The sequence below is a fragment of the Stenella coeruleoalba genome (genome assembly GCF_951394435.1).
Source record: "Stenella coeruleoalba genome assembly, chromosome: 6".
NCBI classification, from domain to species: domain Eukaryota; kingdom Metazoa; phylum Chordata; class Mammalia; order Artiodactyla; family Delphinidae; genus Stenella; species Stenella coeruleoalba.
Genome location: NC_137151.1, coordinates 6,941,647 through 6,947,646, shown reverse-complemented (window position 1 = coordinate 6,947,646; position 6,000 = coordinate 6,941,647).

Below are 6,000 nucleotides of genomic sequence, written 5' to 3'. Positions count from 1 at the left end.
TTCTCTTGAAAGTCTTCTTCCAAGTTGAAAACATTATGTTTCTTAATTGTGTTTATATTTCTGTAGGCATGTTCCTTTCTGGTATGTACTTTAACTTTCCAAGTAGTTAAACTATTATAATTAGATATACCATATTAACTAAAAATTGTAAGAGCATAACTAAAAAGAAACATCTAAATGAACCAGTTGGAACTGCTAATAGTCCATGATCCAACCAGTTATAATAGAATAATTCTGCATTCTTCTGTTGATAGGAGTCCAAGTAACAGGAAATTTCTGGATCAGATGCAGCTGTTGTTTATAATGTTGTATGTGGCTGACAAAAGTAAACTAGTTTCTAAATTTCTATTACACATTTTGTTCCTGAGATTTTAAAAATTTATGATCCTCTCTGTTAATTACTTCTACTGAGTGTTGGTCCCCATTTAGTTTCACAAATCTGGACATTTTTTTTCTATTGCATTTATAAAACGTTTTTAATTGATGAAGGATAAATCAATTTTAGATGCAATTTAAAGTGGATGCATCTCGTTGGATTGTGGATGATTGCACTTCATTTGTTTGTGGTGAGTGATTATGCATGAATTTAATTTCAAGCTATGATGATTGATAGTTATAAAACTGGGAATAAATACATATTTCCTGCGATCATAAACTTCTGCACTGTACCAGAAGAAAAAGGTAAAATTCTAAAGATATTTTAAAAAAGTCTTCTTCCAAGAGAACAGATAGATAAATTGTGCTGTATTAATACAATAAAATACTATAAAGAGTTAAAATGAAAGAAACAGAGCTACATGTAACAACATGAATAACTCACTTAAAACAACGCTGAGAGGAGAAAAAAAGCAGGTTGCAGAGTGATACAGTGTGCACTATTTATATAAAATTTGAAAACAGGACAAAAATGAGCACAAACTAAAGAGACTTCCAGTAAAATATTGAGTTTACTACTAACAGATTTTTATTGCTAGAACTTCTAAGTGATGTACTTCAGGAAGAAAGAAATTAAAACTGGAAGGAAGATCCGAGATGCAGGAAATAAATGAGTATTTACTATATAAAACCATAATTACAATAATGAGTAATACAGAGGATAGGAAAGGTGAAACTAAAATACTGGACGACAAAAACATAAGACAGAAGGGGGTGACCTTCAAGAAGAAGCAGAGATACGGAGTCATTTTAGACTTTGTTAAGCATGTGTGTTAAAATTTTAGGCGTAATCATTAAAGAGTAGAAATAGAATGCATAATTTCCAAGTCAGTAGGGCGGGGTAAAGGAAAGACAACTCAATCCAGTCAAAAAGAAGTCAGGGCTTCCCTGGTGGTGCAGTGGTCAAGCATCTGCCTGTCAATGCAGGGGACATGGGTTCGAGCCCTGGTCCGGGAAGATCCCACATGCCACGGAGCAACTAAGCCCACGCGCCACAACTACTGAGCCCGCATGCCACAACTACTGAAGCCCACGTGTCTAGAGCCTGTGCTCCACAACAAGAGAAGCCACTGCAATGAGAAGCCCGCGCACCGCAACAAAGAGTAGCCCCCGCTCGCCACAGCTAGAGAAAGTGCGCATGCAGCAACAAAGACCCAACGCAGCCAGAAATAAATAAATAAATTTATAAAAAAACAGAAAGTCAGGAAAAGAGTCAAAGAGGAGGAGGAGATAAAGAGAAAGCACAAAATAAAAAGTTAAAAATAATTTCAAATGTATCAGTGACCACAACAAAGGTTAAGAGTTAAAGGACAGGGGGTGGGGGAAGGATGCAGTGGGAGTTTGGGGTTAGCAGATGCAAGCTATTACATAGAGAATGGATAAACAACAAGGTCCTACTGTAGAGCACAGGGAACTGTATTTGATAATCCTGCAATAAACCATAATGGAAAAGAATATGAAAAAGAGTGTATACATGTGTATAACTGAATCACTTTGCTGTATAGCAGAAATTAACACAACATTGTAAATAAACTATACTTGAATAAAATAATTTTTTTTAAAAAAAGAGTTAAATGACAGAGATCACCAAGTGGGATTTTTTAAAAATCCAGCTATACTCTGTTTACAAGAGACACATCTAAAACAAAAGAAAACTGTATGATTGAAAGTAAAAGACTGTGGAGATGGGAACTAATAGGAAGAGAAATGTCACGTAAATATTAACAAATAAGGTTGGGATGGCTAAATCACTGTCAGATAAAAATAGACTTTAAGGCCAAAGTACCTGGAGGGACCGAGAGCATTACCACATAATGATAAATGGAACAGTTCACCAGGAAGATAAAACAACACTCGGACGCATCTAACAACATGAACTCAAGCTATATTAAGCAAAAACTGACAACTCCACAATCAGAGCGGGAATTTTTAAGACACCATTTTCAGTGATGGATAGGCAAACATTAAGAAGTATCCAGATGTTTTCAACAGCACAACAGCAAGCCTGGCATAATAAGGCAGATGTGGAACCCTGAACCCAGCAAGCATCATGGAACATTTTCATAAATTAACCCTGTATGAGGCCACAGAGCAAGTCCCCACACCATGCAGATCCCAGTACAATTAAATTAGCACTTTAAAGGAAAAGCTTGCAGAACTAGAAGACACGGGGCTCTAAGCAGCTGTCAGGAACTGCCGCCCACCCCAACCCTACTCCACTCCAGGCAGGGTTCAGTGTCCATTCTACACCGGCGCTGCCCCTGGTCTGCAAGAGCCAGGAAGCCCAGGCGCATACTTCCGTGTTGGCGGCTGGCATCCAGTGGGGGCCGGTCCTATCCCTGGCTCAGCTCAAAGCCAGGCCCCAGATCTGTGGACAGGAGCAGTGACCAAGGGACCAGGACCTTCCCCCCCTACCCAGAATGTCTCTTTTCAGGTAAGTTGCAACAGCTGCAAATAGAGCAGTGGGTGGCAGGGACCCCACATTCCCCTACCCCAGCTGAGTGAGGGGGGCTTCCAGAGACACTCGGAGGGAGCCTGATCCCCCTTGCCTGGAGTCTGCGGGCTCCCGAGACCTGAGGCCAGCTCCCACCACCTGAAAGTGAGCCCACGCAGCACTGGACACACGGGGAGGAGATGATACCCACTAGGGTGGGGACAACAGGGCGTCAGGCAGGGGGTTAGATTCTGGCCAGGAGGAGAGCTGGGAGGGGCCACGCGACCCAGGCTGGATGCCCAGGGCTGAGGGGACAGTCACGAAGCCGCCTGGAGGAGAGGCCCTGCAGCTGCAGGTTTTCATTTAGGAAGCCCCAGAGGAGTGGAGGGACACCCGCCCAGGCCGGAGAGCCTGATGCCAGGTCTCCTGCATCAGACGGGAGCAAGCTTCCCGCCCTCCTTCCTCCTGACAGCTCCAAACTCAGAGAAGACAGATAGCCTGAGGGCTGTGGGGTGGGGGGGTGGGGGCAACGCAGAAAAGGAAGAAGAAGCCAACCTCCCCCCCCCACCTCAGGCTCCCAGCCGGAGCTGCCCAGAGCTGGGGGAGTGGAAGTGCCCAACTTTACACGAAGTTCTGGGATGTTTATTTACACCGGACTGGACGTTTTCATCCGTGATTGAGAGTGTTACGGTGGCTAAAAGTAACTGGAGGTTTTTTCCTTTTCTAGGAGTGATCTAAAACGTATTAAAACTGCCCAAGCTTTCATCTGAGGCTAGAAGTGACCACAGCACCGGTTCGAAGGGACGGCCGTGAGAGAGGGTATGTTGTTTTCAGTCTCACCCTGAAAATTCTGCCCAGCCAGGAGCTGGGGATGCCAGTCTGCTGGCAGCTCTGGTTTTGCCAGCTGGGCATTCCCACCGCCCCCCTCCTCCTTTGGTCAGGGCACCTATGGATCACAAGGGAAGCCAGTCAAACGCCTTGGGGAAGGGGACCCTCCAGCTGGGATGCCGGTCACTCAGAGATCCTGCAGCCAAGGCCCTCGGACAGTGCTTCCTGGCTCCTGGCTGATCAGCTCTTCCTTCAGTTTGGTGACTGGCCCCAGCTCCCGTCCCCCTTGGGTCTGCCTCTTGCTTTTGACCACCAGAGTCCCCGTGGGCACGGCTCCTGGGCCTCCGGGGGTACCCCTTGCCTTGGCCCCCTCTCAGCCTGGCCAGTTGCTGACCCCTTTAGTTTTGACCAGCACATTTTTAGAAATGGAGTTTGAAAACCTTCCTGCAGGGAGCGTACTCCGCAGGCCCTCACCACCCCCTACTGTCCCACAAACAGTGGTTTTATTCCCGGCCGACCGGCGATTCCTAGGTTCCTGTCCTCTCAAGGGAAAGAATTCAGTCAAGAGACAGAGAGCAGGTTTAGGCAGCAAGTTTGATGAAGCAAAGCATAAGTACGCTCTCCAGAAGCAGCCCTGCAGTCAGGGCAGGGCTGGGCTTATTAGAGTGGTGGTAGTCCCTCCCCACGCCCTACGTCATTTGACTGACAAGCTGATTGACAGTTTTAGGTTATATGACGTTTCTCTTACTGCGCAGGTGCTTACCACCGAGAAGCACCCAAGCGAAAAGCATGGGGGAAGGGGCGGGGCAAAAAACGCAATGCTAATTTATTATAAATACGGCATAATGGGCCCTGGGTTACTTTGAGTCACTTTTTAGGTCTTGGTGCCCCTGCACCAACCTGTGTCGGCGATTTTATCCTGCTTAGTCCAGATAAGCCTGGAAACTCAGCGGTGGTCCTTGACTGGAAGAGGGAGGATCTCTGGCCGTGCTCTGATTACCAGTGGGGGGCCGGGAGAGATGACCCCCTCCAGGATGGGCAGCACCCGCTCATGTCTGACTAGCTACCTAACAGTTTTTACCAACTTCACCCCTCCTTGGTGGCAGCACTAGCCCTGCTCCCCTTTCCTTACTAATACCCCTGGAATTGTGCCCTGCCTTGGCTTCTCAGCTACGAGGGCTAGCTGACCCCTGTCTGGCAGGTCACTCAAATCTGAGCACAACAATTGTACTTTAGGTAGTTAAATCGATGGTTTCTAACCATTACTGAAAGAGAAGGTATAGCTCCCTGAAGAACCTAATTTACAGTCAGTTTTGCTGGTGTGTAAACAGTTTGAAAAAGAAATGAACTATGAGATTATTAGTCAATCAAGTCTTTGGTTTTTGAAGATACTTTTTATTATGGAAACATTCACATGGACACAAAGCAGAGAATGGAGGCCTGAATCCTCCAGGTACCCATCACCCAGCTTCTACACTTATCAACATCGGGCCAATCTTGGTTCATCTTTTCCTCCCCCAGCCCCCCACCCCCCAACACACACACACATCACCCACCCTCCACAGCAAGCTGGGTTATTTTAAAGCAAATCCAAGATATCATAACATTCCATCCATAAACATTGCATATTTATATCTTTAAGGAAGACCTCCAAAAGATAAGGTCTCTCTTGTTAATGTAAACAACAATATGTAACAATAATCCCTTAATATCATCAAATACACATTGTTCAAATTTCCCTAATTATCCTGTAAATCTCTTAATCTATAACAGTTCCCCCTCCTTCTTTTTCTTTTTTCTTGTCACTTATTTGTTGGGGGAATAAGTTATTTGTCCTGTAGACTTTGCTGTGGGCTGGATTTTGCTGATTGCATCCGCATGCAATTTTAACATGCCCCTCTATACCCTGTATTTCCCATAAACTGGTGGATCTAGAGACTTAACTGATGCGATTTCACTTTCTTTGGCAAGAATGCTTCACAGCTGGTGCCATGCACGTCCCGCTGGTCACACCAGGAGGCTCCTAAGGTCTGGCTGCCTCTCTCTGTGTCTGTGGAGACCAAGAGGTGGGCACAGGTGCGACCCACCTGTCTGTGCCCGTCCCTGGGCAGGGCCACACATCACTAGAGGGTCACCTTGTAGAATAAGAGTTCACCTCAAGTTTCCTGGTGTCTCAGTATTTTTAAATTTCAGTCTCCAACAGAATAAAATTGTATCTAGTTTATAAAATGTAATATATATACTGCTAACTCAAAGGAATCCAACATTTTTTCAGTTCATGACATAATTTCATATTTAACTCT